The sequence below is a fragment of the Salminus brasiliensis genome, chromosome 10 (assembly GCF_030463535.1).
Source record: "Salminus brasiliensis chromosome 10, fSalBra1.hap2, whole genome shotgun sequence".
Lineage (NCBI taxonomy): Eukaryota > Metazoa > Chordata > Actinopteri > Characiformes > Bryconidae > Salminus > Salminus brasiliensis.
Window position 1 is genome coordinate 30311383 of NC_132887.1, and position 25994 is coordinate 30337376.

The 25994-nt window shown below is 39.4% G+C and overlaps 1 protein-coding gene across 5 annotated transcripts in view; it reads right to left on the bottom strand.

The window, feature by feature from the left end:
* The window catches only part of acp7 (acid phosphatase 7, tartrate resistant (putative)), a 130637-nt gene that overhangs the window by 26106 nt on the left and 78537 nt on the right, over positions 1 to 25994 (bottom strand). For 3 of the 5 annotated variants that reach the window (XM_072689773.1, XM_072689775.1, XM_072689774.1), the window contains one exon: positions 25425 to 25983. The exons of 1 other annotated variant lie outside the window; for it this stretch is intronic. The gene's annotated coding sequence lies outside the window, so the exon portion shown is untranslated. Of the gene's footprint in view, positions 1 to 22263; positions 22671 to 22770; positions 22851 to 25424; positions 25984 to 25994 lie in introns of those variants that run through there. One more of the 5 variants, XR_011980530.1, reaches the window with a different exon arrangement.

Consider the following 25994-nt stretch of genomic DNA (forward strand, 5'->3'; position numbering starts at 1 on the left):
GTTAAACACTTGAAAGTAAAAGAGCCAGACATCCATAAGCAGTGATGGACAAGTGTTATGACCAGCGCACAACAGCTTTAGAGGCGTAACAGAAGTGGCTAACGGTTATCTATACACCAGGGACATGTTTGGTGGTTAAAGTTTGAACTTGAGCGACGAGGCTAATATGACTAACAAGTAATGGAAATATTCAGTATATTTACTGTTAGAATTGTGTAAACACTCTCTAGTGACCCCAAATCCTTTCTTTATATACACAGATGAGCCAAAACATTAGGACTAATATTAATAATGTTGTTGCAGTGGTGAAGTCGGTCCTTACAGTCAGTGTGTTGAATGCAGGAGAAATGGGCAGCCGTAATGAGCTGAAAAACTATGACAAGGGTTTTTGATTGCTTTGATGGCCACTGGGTTATCCTTTAAACAGCAAGGCTTGTGCTTCTGGTGCTCCTCCAGCAGTGGTAAGTACCTACTGACAGGACAAACCAGAAACTGGTGACAGGATGTTAAGCGCCCAAGGCTCTTGGATGCACAAGGATAATGAAATCCAGCCCATCTGGTCCAAACCAAAACTAGTCTAAAAACACATGAACAGACCTGACAATGTGTGTGTATGTGTGTGTGTGTGTGGTAAATCCTTCTCATAACTACAGATTAACACAAATAAGCTAGCTAGCTTGATCCCCTCGTTTGTGAAACATCCCAAAGTCAATATAGACTAACGTAAGACAGGCCTAAATACCATCAAACAACACTTGCTCAAAAATACAATGCGACCATCTTTGAACATATAGACACAGATTACATACAGCATAAACATAGCTAGCCTATACACCCAGCTTTACTAATGTTAGTGTTGAACTAATACACAATGTAGCTACAAAGAATATTGCGTTCCAGGTCTTTCTACTCCCCCAGGTTTCTCCATCGTTGGAAAGACACCCTGATGTTGAAGACGTATCTACTCCTTTTAATTCTTTAGGAACAAACACCTGTGTATCTTGTAGATACCTGTGTAAAATTCTTTGGCATTCTTGTGAACTCTTGTGAACTTTATCACTTTTTATGATTAAATATCAGCTTTTCACCTTGTTGTGGAGGATTTGATCCCTTTATTATTTGCAGAAAATACATAATTTCAACACATTCACAGCATCTTTACAGGTTTTAGAGTAAGGACTTGGCCTAGACCAGTCCAAAACATTCATTTTGTTTAGGTTTTGAAGAAGAGGCCAAGAAAAGGCAATTTCCCTTACTGACTGATTGACTGATGAACCTTGTTGAAATGTACACATGTAAGAACTGCCTTCTTGCCTAGAAGAGACATTTTCCCGTACCGACAGTCTTAGGACTACATACAAAGCTAACAAAGCTAACACGCATGTGTGCTGCCAAGAGATGTAGTCTCATGTAAGCTGAGGTTGGATCTCCTTGCTTGAAATATTTTTGTAATGAGGTATGAAGACATACTGTGGCATTAATGTGCCGTAGCAATAGCATGTCAACTCAACATCACTACCGCTGCATTAACAGCATGCTGACTGCCGGCCTTGCCCAGCATCCCTACAGTCCCGGCTGTTGGCCTTGCCCAGCATCACTATTGCAGTGTTAGCATCACTCGCCCAACATCGCTACCACAACGTTGCTACTGGAGCAACTGCTGGCCTCGGCCAGCATCACTACCATGGCAACCGCACTGGCCAAAATGTACATAGTAAATAGATGTCATTTTATATATTTTATTAAAATATGATAAATATGATAAATACCTAAATATGATCATAACAATAGCACTGTTCATATTGAACAGTTTGTTCATAATTGAAGCATGTGCAGATAATCTCTAAGGAAATAGCAAAATGAAATATGTAATACAGAAGAAGTAGAAGTTTGTTCAAATGAAGAAATTGCCAGTGTTCAAACTAAACCACTCACTGTGATAAATGTGTAGTTTGAAAGGAAATCAGGAAGGGGGCAAAAACTTTTTCATGGCACTGTATGTATGTCTATATTAGTCCCCTTTTACTGCAGCCTTGCCTACAGCTAACATAGGCCCCTGTACTACGAGCACAGGTCTGCAGACTAGTGCTGTGTCAGGGAAAACGGAGAAACAGACCTGTGCTTTTTGGCTGTGTTTGTGTGGATCTCCCTCGTTGACAGTTGTATCTCGTGACTTAAGGCTTTCCGGACTTTTCTCCCACTGGGAGATGTAATATAGCACTGCTTTGTACTGCTGATGTTCGAGGCACAAAAACGTCAAGCCTGGCCTCCTGCAGGGATATACATTTTCCAGGCCGAGGTGCAGCCCCCGAGCCAAGACGAGCCGAAAACAGCAAAGCCAGACCCAGGAGATGTGTGATCACATTACCATGAACTAAATGCAGAGGCACGTGTGCTGACCACTCTTGAGTTCCTTCAGCATGGAACACTTGGAACCACAGTGGGGACTGAAAGAAAAAGGTGTTAAAGACATTGAACAAATTTCATACGTCTTCTAATGAGTGAGGGGAGGAAATGGTTCTGTGCTGATCTCACATGAGGCAGGCAGGCCTGCAAAAACCATTCAGCTCCAGGTTGTGCATTGCTGACATTTTTAGGAAGCACACAGTCTGCAGTCATAAGTAGTAGAACAGACCATTTACAATGTGGACGAGACTCCTAAATAAAGGCTCCTAAATGGTTCTTGGCTTGGATGAACAGTTCTAAGGAAAACCTTGGATTTACATTATGTGTAGGGTTCCTTCTCACACATCCCATTTACAAAAATGGTTCTTTAATTCTTTGAAACTTAAAGCCCCAACACTTTAATTCCCCATCCTCAAATGACATAAGTTACTTATTGTTTTATAGCAGCTTCTGAATAATAGGTCTTAACATTAAAACTAGGGTGGTCCAGTGGACTAATCTCGATATCCCCATCACACTGCTGGGGCCTCGAGAGAGCGTAACTGGCCTTGCTCTGTCTAGAGTGGGTGCTCTCCCCCACATCACACTAGTGCGGTGCTGGCCATCACTTGCGTCTGCTAGCTGGTGCGTCAGAGCCGGGTATACTGTGCTTCCCTCCAGACACGTTGGTTGTCTGGTGACGTTGCATCGGCAGCAGTTCGAAAAAGAGGTCTGGCTGGTTGCACACGTGTCTGTGCCCCCACTAGTGTCATGGATATTGTCGGGGGAGGGAAAGAATACGTACACGTTGGATAATTGGCAAAATGGGGGAGAAAACTCAGTAGCTACAGGGACTTCTGTACAAACTGGTGTGACTATTCTTTTGGTAATAGAAGTTTGTAATACCACTAAGGCTCACCGGTGGGCCATAGGCTGTTTAAGGGGTTAAATTAAAGTGGTTTTTCTTGGCATCGCTCCAATCACTATATTCTGGGCCAATTAGAATGATAAGAAATGAAAAGTCATGGTCAGTATGTAATGTAATTATCTATTTAGAATCAACTTCTGACAAAATGTTCTGACCATGTCACTGCTGTGTTCAGCTTCCTGTAGCTGCTGCCCGCATCAGATTCAAAAAACTGACTCTGGCCTACAAAGCCAAGACTGGACCAGTACTTGATGGCGGTGGTCAAAAGCCGATCCGCACCAAGAGCCCTTCAAGCTTCTAGTACGGCTCAGCTCGACCCACCATCCCTCAAAATGCATGGAAGACAAGCGTCCAGGCTTTTTTCTGTTCTGGCACCAAAGTGGTGAAACGAGCATCCCCTGGGTGTCTGAACGGCAGAGTCACTCGCTGTCTTCAAACGCAAACTGAAGACCCACCTCTTCCGAGAGTACTTGGGGCGAATAGCAGAGTGGTCTCCTTACTGACTTGTGTTTAGTAGTGTCTAAACTCAGAGGTATCTTTGAATTATTAGTCTATTTAAACTAGCTGAGGTTTTTCTTGGGTAAATAGTGAAGCACTTTTGTAAGTCGCTCTGGATAAGAGCGTCTGCTAAATGCCTTAAATGTAAATGTTCAATCAAAGTGCGATCACCACTAGTGACACATGCAGTGCAACTCAATTCATTTTAACTTAATTAGGATTCATTTATATAGGCTTTTTACAACAACTTTTGTCACTGAGCAGCTTTACAGAGATTCAGGTCTGAGCCTCTTTTGAGCGAGCCAGTGGCAAGGAAAAACTCCCTCAGTTTAAGAGGAAGAAACTTTTAGAAGAACCAAGACTTAAAAGGGAACTGTTGGAACTGGGCATCTCAGTACGTGGAAAATGTATTGAGATGTGATTAGCATGAAAATTCCTCAGCATGTGAGATCACAGTGCCACAGAAGTAATCATCATGATGCCATCATACCATCTAGCATGGCTGGACACAGGTACCTTGGTTAAGTGAAATCTGCTGACTCATGTTATAGCTCCCCTAGTAAACAGGACAATAAACAAATACATAAAGCAACATGAATATGGCAAAATAAAGTAAAATAAGAAACATAAAACAAATAATTTACAATAGTAAAGTCAAGTCAAGTCAAATTTATATGTATAGCACTTGTCACAAAGCAGTTTTACATAATTCGTAATTAGTAAAAGACAGAAAAAAAGCTATAAAATAACGTAACAAGACATTAAGGGAAAAAAACTCAATATAGGTATTATGTATATATATATATTATTAATGTACTGCTTTCTCTGACATTTAAGAATCATCTTTAGCTCCAGTCATATTTAAGTGGTGAAGTAGCTTAAGTCAGTGTGCAGTTAGAGAGGGAGGAGGTGGTAGCTGCTCATTAAAAGACTTCTGGGCTGCAGGTATGTGAAGATAGGGAATAGGTGGAGCTATAGACAATGACCCAGAAGTACCCAAAAGAGTATATGTTCAAATGTTTGTGGACACCCCTTCTAATGAATGCATTCAGCTGCTGTAAGTTGCACTCATCACTGACACAGATGTGCAAATGCACACCAACAGCTTGTCGTGTCTCTGTAGAGATGTATTGTCAATAGAATAGAACTCTCTGGAGCAGATGATCATGAACCTACTGGCACTATGCCTAATGCCAGATGTGGGCCTGAGGGGTATAAAGCCCCCCAGCATTGAGCTGTAGAGCAGTGGAACCAGGTTCTCTGAAGTGATGGTGCTCCATCTGGTACTGGGTGATACGAGCTCAAATCAATATCATTGAACATTGTAGCTCAGTTACGATTCATGAACAAAGCATTGAGCTGTGGAGCAGTGGAACTGGGTTCTCTGGAAACTATGGAAATACTTTCACATATGAAATTAATTAGTTAAAATAAGTTTTAAAATACTGTGCAGTTGATATCTGCCATCATCTGCTGTTAGAAAGTATTTCATTATTAAATAAAGTGCTGGAATAGTTAATGACAACTGACAATTTTTTGAAAAGTTCACAAAAACAGTTTACAGGCTGAATGGACACACATTATGCAAAATTACAACCAATATCTTTTAGCAATTCTAAGCCAGTTCTAGCTGTAAACCTCATGCTCGTGGCTTTCCATTAAGTTTGAAGTAAAAGCTGAGATAGAACAAAGTTCAGTGTCATCTATCAAATAAGGTATCTGCTCATCTCCCATATCGCTCTCATATTTAATGAAACTGTCTTCAATGCATAGTAAATAATCAGACTGTTACAGGCCTCCCTGTTGGATTACGGTGATGCGCTCCACCATGGCACTCCTCCAAAACTCCTGGATGGAAAAACTGATTCATACAAAGCTTCACTTTTCTAAAGGAGTGTAGGACAACACATCCCTCAACAGAAAAAAAGAGTGAATCTGCTTGTGAAATTCCTGTGCAGTTGCTTCTGTCCAGTCCAGATGTGAAGTTGCTCTGAGACATCAGTGCATTCAACAACACAACAAAGCTATACTACCAAGCCAAACTCGAATCATTTCAATTATTAGACAAAATCCAGATTAGAGCCTCAGAAATGTGGCCTAAATGCAGCCTTAAAAGGTTCAAAGTAAGGTAATATATTCCATTCACGTGGAGTCAATGTTTCAGCGCATGGACCTAAGAAAGCAGTCCTAAGTCCTTGTTTTATGTGTATTTAATGGCACCCACAATACACACTGACCTTTTCAGTAATGTCCTACTGACAAGATTTAGGATCAATTTAGGGCAAACAGCTTAGCAGCTGCAGTAGGAGGCACAGCTTGGACAAAATATACCCTTAAACCCATCTGGTGAAACCAACAAACAGTTGAACAGAACCACATGGGCCACATGCAGCTAGACATGCTAGACAAGGTATGCAGCCTCTGATCCTCATTAGAGGTGCAACGAAAAGGACTGGATGTTCTGAGTTCCACAGTGAAGGGCTGAGCCAGGCACAATTTTGGTAACAAAGTCAGATCTTGACCTACATGTAAACTGTATGCATGGCATATGTAGGATTATGTGTTGGGTGGAGTAGGAGAGCCAACTGAAAGGCTGCTGGTACTGACTGAGTAGCCCTGATTGTGCCCTTAGGTTGCAGTTACATACCCATCCAGTGCATTAGATAAGGGATGGCCAGTTGTGAGGGTAAGAGAGGTTAGCCAGTTAGTGGATAATGGGCAGTTTAAATCCTGCATCTAACTGGGTTGTCCCAGTTCTGACCTTAGGCAAGTTCATCTTGTAACTAAATTAATAATCTGTAACTTAAATGAAGGCTGCTGTTTTCTATATAATTATATATAATTTGTCCATCAAAGTCAGTTTCCTCCATAGGGTTCATAAAGGGTAAAAGCATATATTTTGTGGTGGAAACTGAATATTACCTTTAGATATCTCTCATAGGGTGAATTTAGCAAAAATCAATAATCAATAAAAGGTTAGATAAATCATGTAAATGTCATTTAAATTAAATTTTTTATTTTATTTTATGTTACTAGGCCAATTACTATTAATAATACTGAGCTAGGTTATCTATTTGCACAGCTGTATAGCTGTTAATTTTCTATATAATATATAATCTATATATTAGTCTGTTTTTTTTTTTACAGCTCTTTATTACTTTAAGTACGTTTTCTAGTATTTTAACTTATCATTCTTATTTTATTTATTATTTAGTGTATTGTTACATGTCATACTTGTGTTGTTCACACCAAGTAAAATTCCTTGTATGTGTAACATTCTTGGCAAAATAAAGAGATTCTGTTTCTAATTCTGATTCTGACAATAAACAAGCTTAACCTGAACATTTTCACACCACATTCCTTTAACATATTTGTTTAGGTATAGAAAAAGAAATGCTACAAAGACCAACAAATGCAAGCTGAGGTTTGTACAGTGCGCAAGTGTTCCTGTGATTTAGTGGTGAAGTAATGTTCTACTGATGTCATAAGTTGTGCAGTGCTGTTGTCAGGCTGAGTCTAAACAGTTGCAGACATGCACAACAGAAAGCAGCACAAATTCCCATCACATCTTATCTTGGCCCTTCCCCAAATGAGGGAGTTGACTCTAGGACATCTATCAAACATTAACAGCGACCACCCTGGAGTGCAATGTGGAAGTCTAATGTGTCCAAGACTTCAGTTTCAGATCTGTTACACTGGAGTGAATCAGCGCTTTTCTGTAAAGCTCAGCTTATCAATGTGGTAGAGTAGAATCCCAATGTATTTTTGATGAAGTTGCAAAACATGGTGTAATCAGACGGTATACATGACCAGAGGTATATGTGTAAACGGACAAGCGTTAATACTGAGATTAGTGTCGATATTAGTTATATATATAAGTTATATTACAGGAATAAGTTTGAACCATTGAGAAAATTAAGGTCCAATGTTTCAAGAATAAAATGGATTAGAGAAATCTGTAATTATTAATCAAGATAATAATAACAAAACAATAATGATATAAATTACACAGCCTTGTTAAAGTGGTTGTTATACAGCCTGAGTAATTTATAGATGTAACTAAAAGACCATTTCAGGATTTGTACAATGTGTCCTAAATAAAGATCGACCCTTTAACAATCACAACCCAGACAGACAGAAAACAATTTAACTTGCAACAAAGAATGTTACAAAGCAACCACAGTCATTTTAATACATCAATTTTTTTTTTTTGTAATTTGTTTTACACCTATGACACCTAAACATAATTTTAACCTCAACTTAACTTAAACCCATGTAATGTTATTCCCTGAACCTACACTTACTCTTAACCCAACCTAACCTAAAACTAACCTTACTTAACCCTTACACTAACCCAAAACTTAAACAGTAGTAGTGGAATGTGACAATCTTACCATTTCAGCCCATTAGTCCATTAGGAGTTTAGACGGTTCTGTCCATTACGAGTTTCTGTTGATTAATGCCTTGTTTAAAAGCTCCATAACAGAGCAAAGCAGCATTACTGTAGCTGTAGCTACAGTGTTTTCTCAATTCTTCTTCCAGTACATTCAGCGCAAATGTATTTATTTATATAGCACAATAAGTGTTGTCACAAAGCAGTCTTTTGAGCAAGACAATGGTGACAGTGGCAAGGAAAAGCTCCCTCAGATCAAGAGATCTTACAGCTAGTAACAGTGTTTCTATCATGCGCACCATAAAAAGCCTACCTGAAAACGTTTTTAAAAAAAACCAAACACAATAATTGCAAAAACACATAGCCCTTCTTCATAATAAGCCCATTTAAAATGTGTGTACAAAGCCTGCTTGCCAAGCCAGCCACACAAATTAAGGCTAAAAAAGGTTAACTACTAGGCTAACTGCAGGGCTTGGCAGAGGATTAGCTTAAATTAATGGTAAAACTATTTCACTAAGACAGTCCCAGTGAGGGGCTTCACGTAACACACATGCGACAAATTAAGAGCTGACTAGGACTCCAAAGGAAAGGAAGCCCACCATCAAACAGACAGCAGCAGACAGTATCAGCCATGCTCAGACTGGCTTAGTGAGAGATCAGAAAGGCCACTTTATTTGTTTTATATGTCAGCAAAAGGCAAGGGGGTGAAATGCTAGCATGTGGTTTGAAACAAAATGTGAGATTTCACAGTTTCAGATGATTCGAACATGGAGGGAGGAACTAAATGTTCCAACTCAACATAATTATGGACAGTTCTAGCAACAACACACAACTTGCAGAAATGAACAGTTACATTTTAGCTCATTTTATCTCATTCCCAGTGTCTAACCACCAGATTTCCACACTGTTGGATGGTGTGCCATTTGTCTGATGGCTAAGAGACAGTATATGATTATATTGACCACATATTTGCAGAAGTAATTAAAACAAACTTTTTTAAAGGAGTCCTTTTCAGTTTGTTGTTTTAAGGCTTAAGAAATGTCTATGTAGGGTCCAGACCTCTTACCTAACCCTGTATAATGTAATTCTATTCAAACTCAAACTTTATTTAGCTTGGTAATGATTGATAGTGGTCTGGGTCTGTGCCCCTGGTCATCAAATCAGTGGTGAAACTCCCTCTAATCAGTTTTATACACAGTTGAGGGTTGCTAACTGTCTTTGCCTTCCACAGATCAGGGCCTAATTAATGCAACCCCATATCAACACTAGTGACCATGTCACTAAATTTTAAACAGTACCTTTGAGGTACAATTCAGTGTACTCCAGCTAAAATGCAACCCCAGAGATGTAAACGAATTAGAGAGAACAAAAACAAATATCACATTTCATTTTGTACTCTTTGGAGAACAGTGGTGGTCTGTGGGTTGGCCACTGGTGCCACATTTATTGAAAAACCTGGGCTGGGCCTTCCAAAAAGCATCACCCTGAACACTCTCGTTTTACCTGTTAACATGTAACAGGGAAACTGAGCCCAGTTTGATCATTATTTTACAATTCTGATCCAGGGCAACCCACAGTTTAATCATGTTACAGCTGCAGATGAATGCAATATGCCCAAAGACACAGCATTATTATCAGCTGTTGACAATGATAATTTAAAAAAGATGCCCATAAAGCAAGCTATCACAGATGTTCACAAGTATGTCCTTCAAGGAAGAGGCATTTATTTAAAGAAGCACACAAGCCTATGTTTTTTGACCAAATGTATTTTTGGAGAAAAAGGTGCAGAATTTAAAGAAAAGAATATCTCTTTAACAGTTAAATAAGATTTGGATTGCTTTGGGCTTGTGTTGAGGCCAGTGGCATGAAAACCATTTTACTGGTAGAGGGGGGAATGGATTCTATCAAATACCAGCAAGTTCTGGAAGCAAACATTACACCATCTGTAAAAAGCTAAAGATGTAAAGAGCATGATTTGTCATGGCCCTCACAGCCTCACTGACCTAAACACCATCAAGAATAGCTGGATAAACCTTACAAGAGCTTACAAGATGGCCCAAGAATCCTACCTACAGAACTTGGCCATTTGCAAAGCAGAACTGGCAAAAATCCTCCAAACCATGAGTGAAAGGCTGTTAGCTAACTACTAAAGCATTTGCATGTTGCAATACTTTCTAAAGGGAGTGCATTGGCCTTGCAGGGTGCTTCAGGTCCTTTCCCTTTTTCACTATTTTTGAAACTATAAAAGATGGAAGTAAAAAAGTAATCTTGCTTAAAATGTGTTATCTTAAATATAATACCTTACCTAGTAATAGTAACAAATTTTAACCATTATTCAAAAAGCAGCCCAGATAACTTCAGATATATGTGTTGCTTTCAGACGCGGAAACAGGACAGACAGAGATTGTATTGGATTTTACATGGTTGTTGTCTAAAAGAAACCCTGAAATCCGACTTGATCTTCCAGAGCATCCAGATGGAGATGCATCAGTACAAATCTGATTGTATTTCAAACCACCTCCAAATGTTCTTTGGATCTGATGAGCAAAAACTTTATGTTTATTTTGGCTGTCCAGACTCTCAAAAAGCAACCCGGATACACTCTAGATATGCCAACAATTGAATTTGGGCAGGCAGTCTGAACATTAGCTTCAAAGCAGCATTATGCAAGAATTGACAGTTCTTGCTCCAGAGCTCCCCCTACAGCCAGGAAGTGTAATTCAAGCTACCCCTCAAGTGCATGCATTGAACAAACCGGATATGGTATACACATATTATTTGGGTTGCACAACATTATGCAGTTCTTGTAAACATCGTCCGGCCCACTTCATCAAAGTTATGTGTTAAGTCTGGAGCTTGTTATGTTGTATAAAGTGTTATTTTAAGGTAAAAATGCTACATAATGTTGCTATAAGTGTGAGTGGCTGTCGCTGAACTACTGTAAGATTATTAATATGAATAAAGAGATGTAAAGTTGCCAGGATCAATATAATGATGTGGTGGACTAATTTTTTCCATGGGTCCTTAAAAAAGAAAAACATGATGGGAAAAACTTGACTCTAAAAACATTATTTTTTGTGTGTCTTTCTCTCTTTTTCCAGGTATAGAATTTTGCATCTCTAGCTGAAGGATTTACGAGAGGCCCTCCTGGGGCGATTATGTTCTCTGTTAGAGCTACTTCCACAAGGGGGGGAGGAAAAAAAGAAGGAAAAGTGGGACGGAAGGAGAGAAAGAAGGATGGGGAAAGTGCCCTTTGACTCTCCTGCTACTGTGTAAGACCCTTGGCACAATTCAGATACAGTACAGAACACTGTAATAGATGGAACCTCTCATGGAAAGAGGCTGGACCTTCTGTGCTCTGCAGAAGCCTTCTTTAATGCATCTAATTCGTTCTCCAGCCTGCGCTGTGCATTTATGATAGCAAGGGTCTTGCATCTCACTTACACAAGATTCCTGGTCGAAGATTCTTCGTGTTCTGTTTTACTGTGAGCTCACAAAGAGCTCCAGGGAAGCATGTACCACAGCTCAGTGAGCGCTGGCACAGTCAGTAGGCGAAAGGCATGCAACATCTGTATGTGGTTAACTATATCTAAGGATCTTAATGGCATAAACAAGGAATTTGACACATCAGAAGGTTTTTTGCAGACTTCTGTCGTATAATTGTGAAAGATCTTAGACACTCAACTCGCACTTCACGCACATGCAAGAGATCCTCAACAAAATGGACCAAGAAATAGAAGAACAGGAGTTTAAACTAATGCTTTTTGCTGTTTGGAAAACGGAAAAGGTTTTAATATATAAGCAGCCCACACATCTCTGGTGGAGTGGAGTAATGAAATAACAGAATTTTTGGAGGAGGAACATGCCTGAAGCCCCTCCTTCTCTCAATCTAATGCTCCACCTAAATTCCCACTTTAAACTTATGGGTCACTGTTTCTAGTAGTTTCTGCACCTCACCACCACCAGGGTAGTTTAGCCACTCCTTAATCTAGTGTCCATCTTTGCATTTACATTTACTGCATTTAGCAGACACTCTTATCCAGAGCGACTTACAAAAGTGCTTTGCTATTTACTCAAGAAAAACCTCAGCTAGTTTGAATAGGCTAAGAATTCAAAGATACCTCTAAGTTTAGACTCTACCCAACACAAGTCAATAAGGAGACCACTCTGCTATTCGCCCAAGTATTCTCTGAAGAGGTGGGTCTTCAGTCTGAGTTTGAAGACAGCGAGCTACTCTGCCGTTCGGACACCCAGGGGAAGCTCGTTCCACCACTTTGGTGCCAGGACAGAAAAAAGCCTGGATGCTTGTCTTCCGTGGATTTTAAGGGGTGGCGGGTCGAGCCGAGCCGTACTTGAAGCTGGAAAGGCTCTTGGTGCGGATCGGCTTTTGACCATTGCCATCAAGTATGGAGGGGATGGTCCGTTCTGGGCTTTGAAGGCCCCTATTATACTCCACTGTCCACAAGTCAGAACAAAAAATACTTTTTTATGGGCCGTTTGGAAGAACCTCCTTTATGCCGTTATTCTTTCTGGTGTGAAAACCGAAAATCACAACTCAGTCATCAAAAACACTTAAGATTAAAAAGCCATTTTAATGATAAACACATTATTTAGGGTGAAGCTCAGGAAACATCTGTGTGATTGCTGTTGCTACATCATAGCATGTGAAACATGATAAAAGAACTACTATTAAATCAGTGGAATCAGCACATGTATTTACACTGATATTCTGTCAGTCAGACAATCTACAACACCCCTGTACACCACCCTCATTTTTTAAACACCACATTACTCTACCTAATCTCCTCAAAGTCAAGTCAAGTCAAGTCAAGTCAAATTTATTTGTATAGCGCTTTTTACAACTGTTGTCATCACAAAGCAGCTTTACATAATTAGTACTTAATAAAGAACAGAGACAGAGAAGAAAGAAGGAATAACATGAAGCGTCAAAGACCCCCGTGAGCAAGCCAACGGCGACAGTGGCAAGGAAAAACTCCCTCAGAGCTGGAGGAAGAAACCTTGGGAGGAACCAAGACTCACAAGGGGGACCCATCCTCCTCTGGCCAGACTGTTTTAAACATTATTGATAAAAATTACCAAAGCAGATACAACAGAAAGTTAATAGTGGTGCCCCTTTACTCCACCCCATCTCAACATCACTCTACTCCAGCCCAGTTTTCTCAACAGCTCATTACTCCACCCTATCTCCTCAACACCCTACTACTCCAACCCATGTCCTCATCACCGCATTACTCCACCCCATTTCTCCACCAGAGCTCCTTAACGCACCATTACTTCACTTTCATCTTAACACCCTATTATACCACCTCCATCATCTCAACATCGCTCTACTCCAGCCCAGTTTTCTCAACAGCTCATTACTCCACCCCATCTCCTTAACACCTTACTACTCCGCCCCATGTCCTCAACACTGCATTACTCCACCCCATTTTTCAACAGCACATTACTCCATCAGAACTCCTTAACGCACCATTACTTCACCCTCATTTTAACAACCCATTATACCACCTCCATCTCTTCAATGCCCCATTACTCCACCCATCTCCTCAACACCCCTGTACACCACCCTCATTTTCTGAACACTACAGTACTCCACCCCATCTCCTCGACACCCCAGTACTCCACCTCATGTCCTCAACACCACAATACTCCACCCCATTTCTCCATCAGAGCTCCTTAACACGGCATTACTTCACTCTCATCTTAACACCCCATTATACCACCTCCATCTCCTCAATGCCCCATTACTCCACCCATCTCCTCAGTGCCCCATTACTTCACCCATCTCCTCAGTGCCCCATTACTCCACCCATTTTCTCAATGTCCCATTACTCCACCCGTTTTCTCAATGTCCCATTACTCTTTACAAAGTGAATACAGTGGACTTTTCTCACAGCAGCAAATCCTAACAAGTCGTATTCTTAGTGTTTTTAGGTTTATAATTTCACTACACATAAGCTGAATGTTATGGTGAGCAGCACTACAGATCAGAGTGAAATGCTAACATCATCACGCCCCTCAGACACGAGAGTTGGGACAAATGGATCATTATAAAGGTTATTTAGGAAATGCAACGTTGTTCTGTTTACTGTTTTACTATGTCTTTTTATTGTGCTTGTTAGGGAAATACCTTATGTTTACAAAAATGATGAAATCCTAATGAAGTCTCAGCACATCTGGAACATTTTATATGTTAATGAGACATAACTATTAATTTTGGATTAAAAAGGCCTCCAAAAAACTGAACAACAATTTATAGCTTATGCTGTAGCCTTAAATGTAGCATGAAGAATTGAATAAATCATATGTTTCTTAAGCAGCTCAGTTCAGTGATTATCTAAGCTATTAATATAATGCTTAAGAAGTCATATAAAACTTGATACAGCAAACATAAAATTTCAAAATAAAAACGTTTTTTGTTTTTCCGTGGAAATCCAAGCCATGACCTGCCAAGTCCTAGAGCAACCCTGCAATGAACAATGCAGGGGCTGGGACAGGTTTGACAGTAGCAGTTATCCTTCAACATAACATCATAGAATTTGTTATTTCATTACAATTGCGATGAATACTTTACATATTAGTACATATTTATACGTTATAGTTAATGACAGCAGGTGTTTGTATTTCTACATCTAGGGTTATGGTGGAGGTTGTATGGCTCTGCTCTACTCATTACAACATAATTAACCACAGTTGATGGACAGTTCTGTTAAATGACCATCTGTTCTCTAAATGCACTCTTTGTTTCGGTCAGTCTTGAGAAAGGATTATAGCCAGTTCTTAATACATGAATGCATGTTTTTCAGTATTACAGTTTGTCTCAAATGATTTGTTACTTTTTCTTTGGGAACAGTTTTAAAATGGTTAACTCAAGTATGCTGTACACTCACCATATCAGTCTGCACTTTTTAAAAATATAACACAACTCCACACATCAAAAGCAGGGATAGCATAAAATACCAAACCCTATATCTAATTACAAACAGTAAGTGAACTGTACCTGGTGTATTTTATGACAACAGGCTATTAAATAATTCAGAAAAAGATAATGATGTTCATTTGAACTGACAACTGCAGTTGCAAATTCACTCTTAGCAAAAATCCTCAACTGTGTAAATGTTAAAGTCATATTTTTCACTTTTAATTTTACTTGTGAAATTTAATCATAGTAATAGTACTTGTACTTGAGTAGAATATTTTAGTGCCCTTTACACCTTTAGTGTGTGGTTTTGGATACACAATTTGTATTTGTTGTTGAGGCACATGAAAAAAAAAACATTTTGTACATTTTTATATACATTTTAATTTAAAAATGGTTTCAAATAACAATTTATTTACTAAAGTAGCACAAAACAAAACATTTTGTCAGTGTTCCAATTTGATTTCCATAGCCATCAACCTGTTCTGTAAATAAGGACACACAGTGTCATTAATGCAAAGCACCAGCAAAAGTACTAAATGTGAGGTTTATGGACAAGCTTGCTAAGCATGAGTAAATGAGTCACAAGCCAGGTCCATGAGGTGCTTTGCATCTAACAGATGTATGGAAATTTCAAGGAGTAAGATACTTGTGCGTGAGAGAGCTAAGAAATGTTGTGTCATCTCTGAATGATGGGAATGTGTGTAATGACACCCTTCTTGGATGTTGCACCATTCTTACGTTACTTTAGCCTTTGGCCTCTGGTCACAATGTGCCTCATCAACTTATTACATCTCGTACCGAAAGCTAGCATGTATGCTCGGTTGCTCTTAAATGATCTTGTCAGTGTTAGCAAATCTTGATTCTCCTGTTATTAATTTGTTCTTTTTTGTTCTTGTGTTACAGCAATATTAGATCACTGATGATTATGCAATATGGTCATAAATGTTTGACAATTTATGACTGCTGGCTGGTCTAGTTTTTATGTAATGATGTAGTCAATGAGGATTTTTATAAGTGCATGTGACAGTAATTAAAATTCAACCAAAAAGCAGCCCTAACCCCCTAACCAGCCCTAACAAAAAAAGCCTTAACCATCTACAGGTTTGCACATTTTAAATACATTTCTGAAGTGAGTTTCTTGGCACCAAATTCTTACTGTAAAGCCTGTGTGTCTCTGTGGAAATTAAACTTCACCACTTGCATTGTGCTGTGTGATATAACACTTTGGCTCAATGCGAGAGCTATACAGTGGAAGGATTTGAACCTTTATTAGTTTGCAATACAGCAATTCTGACATCTGCCTGTCAGCTGTATATAGCTGTAGTCCTAACAATTCAAAGGTGCCTAGTGGACCATTTAACCCCTTAACGCAGAGAGGCTTATTACACACTAAGACACATTATTCAGTAACTAAAGGGACTTCTGTACAAACTGGTGGTGCTATTCTCTGGTAATAGAGTGGGCCATAGGCTGCTCAAGGGGTTAAGGGGTTAATGAGAGCTGAAATCTCTGTTCCATATCACTTTTGTCTAGTGAAACCCTGCAGATGTCACTGCAATTGGCCGTGGTGCCAAACATGCACATTTCATTCCTTCTATTATCATTTATTTGAAAAATCTGTTCCATAACTGAGTTTTGCATTGCATATAGTTAAACCTGTTCCACCTCCACTGGGCTTTTGGTTCTTTAATATTTATCCATGTTTTATGCACAGTTTCAAATTTACTTTCCACAACTGTCTTTTAAAAATACACATAGACCTTGTCTTTGCAGTAACATGGACAGTAAAGTATTCATGAACTGCTCGCTACACCTATTAAGCTGCACATATCCAATTTATCTGCGACATGAGAAATTATTTTCAATGGATAAAAACAACGAAATATGAACAATTTGTTAATTCAGAATTTGTCTGGATCGCATTCGAGACATACTGTTTCCTTAGAGGTCCAAGACTTTCACTGTATAAATAAATGTCATTTGTTTTTTACAATAAGATTTTAAACTTTTAATGTGATGCCCATTGATGAAGCATAGCTACTCCATATGGTCAGGTCAAACACCTAATACTTTCCATAGTACAGTAGAAAGGAGAACCTTGAATGTCTCTCTGAGCAAACGCCGGGCTCACCACTGTTGGTGAAATCTGTTAGCTCAACGGAGTCTAAAAAAAATTAACAACTGAGTGGTGGATGAAACTGATATTTCCTGACAGATGGAAATAGCCTACAGCAGTCAGTGAGCTAGCTATATACTCACTGAGCACTGAGGAGCACTGTACTGATACTAAGTAGGGCCTACTTTTGCTTCAAAATTGCCTCATGGATTTCACAAGCTGTTGGAATGACCAGTCACATTCAACTTCATGTTGACAGTGACTTTATCACAGAAATAGGAGCACTTCATGCGTTCTACCACATCCCATTACTGTTAATCAGATTTGGATTTAGATCTGGTGACTGGGAAGACCCCTAAGGAACACTGAGGTCATTCTGGAAGTAACCTTTAGAAGATGGGTAAATTGTGGCCTCCATTACACCACCTCCACTTGCCTGGACTGTAGACACAAGGCAGGTCTGGTCTGTAGATTCAAGCTATGGGCATCGAATTCTGACCCTACCCTCTGTGTGCCTCAGCAGAAACTGGGATTCGTCAGACCAGTCTTCCACTGTCCAGTTTCGGTGAGCCTGTGCCCGCTGCAGCCTCAGCTTTCTTTTTATGGCCAACAGAAGTGGAATGTGCCATGGTCTTCTGCAGTTGTAGCCCATCCTCCTCTGACATGGACGTGTTGTGCATCCTGAGATGATCACTTTCTGATCACCACAGAGTGGATATCTGAGTTACTGCAGCCTTTCTGTGAGTTTGAACCAGTCGGGCCATTGACCTCCTTCATCAGCAAGGCGTTCCCTGTCAGCACAACTGCTGCTTACTGGCAGTTTTATTTCTTTATTGAACCAACTCTAGAGACTGATGTGCATAGAAATGGCAGGAGATCAGCAGAAATACTCAAACCAGCCCGTCTGGCATCAACAGCCATGCTACGCTCTAAAAGAATACTGAGATCACACTTTTTCCCCATTCTGATGATTGATGTGAACATGGCCTGAAGCTGTTGGCTCATATATGATAATATTAGCTAGCCAGCCAGTATGCTGCCATTGGTTTTTACACGACAGCTTCTTAGCAAGGTTTATATTCTACCTTAAATGGTACAGCAGTTATCAATTTATACTGGAATCACAATTAAGGGTAAAATGGGAAACTTTGATGCAGGTGAATGAAGTTTTACATCATGGTATTATGCATACGTTGAGCAACTGGGAAGAAGTAAGCCATGTATTATTTAGAATGGAAAATGAACTGCAACAGAGAGCTATAGCTTTTCCCTGTACCTTGCATTTGTAATATTCATGACTTTGCCTGCTACTACAGAAGAAATTATAACTTTATTGAAATTATTGATTATTAAGTATATCACACAATATTTGCAAAAAACAAGAGTTCTTATTTGAGGATTGCACATAAGCAGCTGAGTAAAGCTGCATCACATGATTTCTTTTAGTTTTTTTGTTCTTGCACAGCTGCATCATCAATATCATCTCAACATCTGGAGCTCATTGGCAAGCTATAGATAGTCTACACTGAATTAAAATGCAAACCAACTCATCCAACCTACACGTGCCCCTAACACTAGACATGAACAAAATAGAGTGGGGAAATACAATCACTGTCAGAAGACTACAAACCACAATAAGAAAACAGGGTAATTGCTCCAGCTGTGTTGATTTAAAGGTACACGTTTCTTAACACAAGCACGTTTTCCAGACCTCCAGTACAGCTAGGCTACTTTCCTCTCTGTCTTTTCTTTCACAACACACACACACACATACACACACTGGTGCAATTTCACTTTCATCTGTAAACAGAGTAACAACTTCCTTAGAAAGTGGTGGCTCTCATGTAGCGCATAAACAACGTCAACTGTATAAACACCTCTCTAGTAGCCTGACACTTAGGCCAGTCTTACAAGTGTTACAAGGAGTCAGTGACCCTGCACTAAGGGTAACATTGCCCTGCTCAGCCTCATCACATGAGTAGAAGATGATTTCAGTGTACTGGTTTTTGCATCTAATAACTTCGGAGAAAATATAGAGAATAATAACTAAAAACTTAATAGAATAACCTTTCTAGGTGTCTTATTACTATGTAACACTGCTTTTATCTGCTTTGTTATGTCAATAGAAAATCATAATTCATTTAGTTTTAATGCACAAGCAGCAGGTAATTATGTCATTAGTTTAAAAAATGTTGTCTCTTACAGTGCTGTCAATGTTAATGTGTTAACACACCCGATTAATCTGCAGACTTAGGCATTAATCTTTTTTTAATGCTAATTAATCATCTTACCAAGTAAAACTGCCTCTACAGGCAGACAAGGATCCAACCCAGGGGAAGGGGAACCACAAGGATATATACATGGCCGAAACCCAAAGCAGGACCAAGTGCAACACCCGGGGACTCACCCCTACCAGGAAGGATACCTAAACTAATGACTCTTAATCTCACATTTAGGGACAGAAATTGAGAAAAATAATAATAAATCAGCTACTAAAAGCAGGTCAGCCTTATGACACAAATCAAAGTGCTCTAAGGTGGGCCCCAGAGAAATGAAACTTCGCCATAGCTACCAATCTCCCCCCAACAAAAGGAAAACACAAGCCAAGAGAAACATAAAAGAAGGACAAGCCCCCATTTAAATTTCCTCCTGTAGGTCACTCTCTTTACAGACCCTAGTGACGTATTAGATACTTAATGTAGTGATGTAAACACAGTGTCGCTGCTGTTGAGCTCAGAGTGTAGATTACTCTTTATTTATGCTAAAATATGGATTAAATCTCATAACTAACTCTCATTCTCATACTCCTCCCTCATATCTCTCTCTCTCACACATACACAGCTGCTCCTCTCTTAGCTCCAAGCTTAATCCAGCCCAATGACTGATCATCCAAGAAAAAAAAACTCCTCTAGCCAGTTTATTAGGCATTTATTAGTTCTCCCACCCTGACTTTAAAGAAAGTAATAAAAACTGCCCTAAAAAAAAATGTCCTCTCTCATTATTCTGGCATTTAGCAAATCAAAATAATTTTGGTAATCCTAATTGACCTAAAACAGGAAAAGTTTATTCTAAATTCATGTCAGACAGTGAAAGACGCATATGTGTCTTTTTATATAGTGTATGTAAACGTATGGTTCTAACTGTACCTTTTTGGAGTGAGTGTAGTAAACATCAGGAACATATTTTCATATCCTAAAATAGACACGTGTACAGTTTGTCAATGCACAAAATGAGCAGGACCAGGACTGTGTGACTGTTTCAGACCACACAGTGATTGAAAGTGGCATAGCCACAGCAGCTTTAATTTTTTGGCAGACGCCAGATACTGAATCTGTGAGATATTAGATTACAGGTAAAGATACACATTTACCCAAAAGTGAATATAGTAACTGCCTTGGTGAGTGTTCATGGCCAACCCAAGTGAGAACAGGGTCAGTCATGCAAATGCTGAACGTGTTTGCTATATTACAGCATTGGGGTGGTTACGATTGACCACATAGCACTCAGGCAAAGTTAGAATGTGTAGGTTAAGTTAAACCAGTTGAGTCAAACCATGCAGAAAGAACTCACACACTCTGTCCACAGCAGACTTCCAGACACAAGAAAAGGAAGGAGATGAAGAAAATAGGCCCTGCAGTTGATTGCATGTTATAGTCATTTCACCACAGTTCAGAGTACATGGTAGCTTGCCTCCTTGGCAGCTCACTGGTTTGAAGGATCACTTGACCTCAGCATTTTCCTATACAGTCCCCATACAGTTTCTTAAACAATATGTTTAGAACAAGTGTTTTGTCCACATTCAACACAAAAGGCCATTTTAATAACCTACTGAAGTCTCCGAATTATTCAACCCCCTCATGGCAAGTGTCTGTAGTGCTTAGTAGAGCATCCTTTTACTGTCATGACCTGCTGCAAGCTTGATACACAGCCAGACGCCAGCTTCTGGCAGCGTTCCTGAGGAATCTTAGCCTGGTTCTCATGAGCAGTGGCCTCCAGTTTACTAATATTCTTGGGTTTGTGTGCTGCAACTGTCTCTTCAAATCCCAACAAAGAGTGATGACCACGTCTTCCAGGATGTCTGCTGGAACAAAGCCTTGGTGGACTTGGGCTACTTGTTCTGTTGGAAGGTCCGATGATGCCAAACGCTTCCTCACAGAAGGCATGACGTTTTCTCCGAGGATTTCCTGATACTTGATTGAATCCATCTTGCCCTGTCACACACTGCATGTTTCCAGTGCCAGAGGAAGTCAAGTAGCCCCAGAGCATCACTGAGCCACAGCCATGCTTCCCTGTAGACAAGGTGTTTTCTTTTCAGCTTTTCAGCTTCTCATGCTTTATTCTTCTTACTTCAGACACAGCACTGATCCACATATACCTGAAAAGTTCCCGTTTTGTTTGGGTCTCTGGTCTGTGGAGCAATGAAATAGCCCTGTGGATCCGAAGAAGGATCCTGAAGCTGTTGAGATTTATCAGTCTGGAAAGGGTTTAAACATTTCTAGGACATCAGTAAACCACAGTGAGAGCCATTATCTAAAAACTGAGAGCCACAGGAATATTGATGAATCTCTCCAGGAGTGATTGGCCTGACAATATTTTCCCAAGGGCACAGCAGCAAGTCATCCAAGAAGTCACCAAAGATTCAAGGGGAACATCCAGATCTCTTTAACTTCAGCTAAGGTCAGTGTTTAGAACCAAACCAAAAGAAACATCAGTGCTCTGTCATATGTAAACATCTGAAATCTGCAAAAAAAAGGCACCTGGACAATCCTTAAGCCTTCTGGGATAATGTTCTTTGACAGACCAGACTGGAGTGTAACTTTTTAGTGAGGCCATTCATGCTTGAAATATATTTGAATGAAAGCAATTCCACAAAGAGGACATCAAGAAGAATAAATCCTGCACAAGGTGAAAGGCTAATTTGATGATAGGAAAAATGATAGGAAATGGTGCTTGCAGTTTTTGCTGCTAAAGGCCAAGCATAAAGTTTTTCATTTTAGGGGGCAATTAGAGATGTTGGGGGGCTTTGTCATTAAAATGATTTAAACAATAATGTCAAAAGCAAAAGGTTTCATAACATTTTTCAAATTAACAAGTGGAATTGCCTTGGCCAAGATGGATTCCTACAGTACTGACTATATGCTACCTTTCAAAAACAAGGCCTGATGTGAATATGACCTCCCAATTATGCTTGTAGACTCCTAAATATAATGTACAGATTAATTCATAGAGTGGACAGCCATGGGCAGTAAAAGCTATGATGGAACATGTGGACACACTAAAAGCAGATGTGGCTCTTAGAAGAGAACCTGTCCTGTACATCAATGTGACACCACCTGTGTCACGTTGGTCTTGTAAAACTAGAAACCCTTGCATAGGTTTCTCAGCATGTGTGAGAAATAGACAGAAGCTGTAACAGAAGAGGTAAAATAAGAGCTGTAAGTTCACAGATGTAAATTACATTGGTGTCTAGGTTTATATTACCATAAGTTGCCAAAATGTAAACGTACCGTTTGTTTCCGTGTTCAGACAAAGAACAGACTTTTGGACGCTGCCTTCGGTCGTGTGGTGTCCTCTTTTTTACAAGAAGCTGCAAGGAGTTATAGAGGTTGGAGGGAGTAAGTGAGATGACATGAAGATCTGTTCTCAAGATGTAAATTTACCTACAGGCAGTTATGAATTAGCTTGTCTACTGATTACAGCAAAAGTTACCCCACAGTTCATAAAGCACGAGAATATTCTTATTTGGATGTGAACATCTTGGAACAAAGAGGCAGTTGCTTCTGCGGCCAGCAATTTAAGGTGGAAAATCCATGAGACAGTGGAATCACACAGGCAGAGAGATGAATTTAAACTGAGATGTCAGAGAACTATCAGTGGAAAATGTAAGTTATTTTCTGTATCAAGAAGTTTGAGCAGTGACTTCTGCTTATTTCTCAGCCACGAAATGCTAAATCATAGCAGATAAGTTAGATTTGTATTGTTTATCTGCTAGATGAATGTTTGGCCTTTTTTTCCTTTGTACATTGTTGAAAGTATAAGATCCTTGAGGAATCAGTTTAAACTGTGATGGAATCTCAATGCTTTAAGGACCTTCAAGGAACCTTTTCCTTTTAAAAACCTCTTCTGGAAGGTTCATCAAAGCACCTTAAGAGGTTCCTCCACAGTTTCAAATTGAAGAACCTCCAATAGTTCCTCAAAGAACTTGTAATATCATGCTGTAAATACTTATATATAACTGGGAGGTTATAACTGGGAGGTTTGTTCAATAAATTAGTTTCAAACGGTTGATGACTTGAAAATTATACTTACATAATAATTTGGAATGCAGTGTACAGCATAAAATATGTCTACTGTAGAATTCACCTTGACCATGATGCGTTATAGACCTACAACAACATGCTGTATTCAGGTTCTACAGTAAGATTGTGTATTATAGTATTATATTATAGAGTAGTAATGGTGTGAAAACTACAGATATTTGTTACAGTGTGTTTACACTGATCTCCTGCCAGTTACTGTATGACAATTCTCAATACCTCATAAAGAAGACTATTTTTGAAGCAGCATTAACAACACTTCTCTTGGACAGGTATGTAAATACTGTAAAGTCTGTATAATATACTCTATAAATGAGAGCCTTTCATAACAAATTGAATTGATGCATAGTCAGTGACTGATGAACTGATGAATGAGCAAATACACTCGACTATTCCCACAGCAGCAAGTAGTTATGACTAGGTTTTATAATTTCACTATAAATAAGCTGAATTTCATAGTGGGCAACACTATATATCAAGGTATGCTAATAACACCACACCCTTCAGATACTCAGGACTTTGTTGCACGCTCTGATCATACACCACCACTATACCAAAACAAATTAGTAGGGTAAATGGAGATAATAAAGAGTAGACAATAAGTTTCTCTGAAAAAAAAATTCTTAGAGGTGTGCTTTGGCTTCTTGGCCAGTAAAAAAAGACATAACTAAAGGGGTTCTAGAGGTTTTCACCGCCTCCTAACGGATAGAGGTTATGTATCTTGAATCTTGTCTAGTGGCCTTTTAACTGAGAAGAAATTGGTCCATGCACATGTTTTTACATTTTAAACACATTCTAGGTTGCTGAAACTCTCCAGAACAGACCCACAATCCAGAACATTGGGTCAAGCCATTGACCCAACCTAGCTGAGCTAATCTATATTAAGCCCAGAACTGACATAGCTCAGGCTGTTTTGTAATCGTCTTTTATGAAATACTGATAATACAAGCCAACATTGTCCTATGTGAATGCTTGAGCCACAAATATCATCCATCAGTGTCACGTCAGTGTGCACATGGCGTTCATTAAAATCTAAACAACAAAGATTGTTTCATTTTTCCAGATAGGCTAGCACAAGACCGACGGTTAAAAAGCCACTTCAGAAAAAATGCAGGATGTACACTGACATATGTCAGTTAGTGAGTCTGCTTTTATGTTTTCCGTATGCTAGAGGCACGCTGACCTTTGAAGAAAAAAATGCAAACAAAGAAGGCCTGTGAAAACGTTTGTATACTTTCCAATCATTCTGTTTGGTCAGAATCGAATTCCTACTTTCGAATGAACTTCAGTGGTGAAGTCTGCTTGTTGCCATTATACAGCTAGTGGCCTACAAACCATGTCCAATCTGAAGCTCCTCTGTGTTTACTCTGCTGCAGTGCTGAGTCACAGTGACTCATGAAACTAGAGAGAATGCTCTGTCAGGTACTCAAACATTTGTTACTCTGAGTCACTGCAAGGCAGGTGTTGCAATAAGCACCTGTGTGAGCTCAATGTTTTCATCTTCACAACACTTTTGGGGCTCAAGGATGACTATGTGATTTTGTGGCCCCATATATATAGCTCTGGACAAAATGAAGAGACCACCCTACATTATCAGTTTCTCTGGTTTTACTATTTATAGACAATGTGTTTAGGGTAATTCACATTTGTGTTGCATTTCATAAACCATGGACAACATTTCCAAATCAAATTTCAAATAAAAATATTGCAGTTTAGAGTATTTATTTGCAGAAATGACAACTGCTCAAAAACAACTGCTCAAATAATGCAAAGAAATTACTATAATAATTATAATGCAAAAAGTTATTTTCCATAATTTAAACAGCTACTAATATTTGAACTATTTATAATATTTGAACTTTGAGAGCATTCAGAAATCACTGTTAAAAAAATGTGTATTTTACCCTTATATAAAGAACAGATACAGTAAAATAGCAATTTCTCATTTTGAAGAAAGTAGTTGAGGTACAGATATGTCTAACTTCTGACATTGTTAATTTATACCCTCAGTACTTGTATGCTACCATGAATTATTGCATCAGTGTGGTGTGGCATGGAGGCAATCAGCTTGTGGCACTACTGAGATGTTACACTTACATTTTCTACATTTAGCTCACACTCCTATCCAGAGCCACTTACAAGGTTACTCGTATTACAGAAGTGGGCCAACATAATGTTGGGAGTCTCGCCCAAAGACTCTTATTGGTGTAATGCAGCATAGTCATACAGACCGGGAATCAAACCCCAGTCTCCCACATGGTGTGGTATCTCACTGGCTGGTAGTTGTGTTGTCTGTTGCGCCACACCAACCACTGAAGCACAACTTGCTTTGATAGTGGCCTTCAGCTCATCTGTGTTGCTGGGTTGGATATTTCTAATCTTCTTTTAGGCCTGGGAAGTTGTCTGGTCAATCA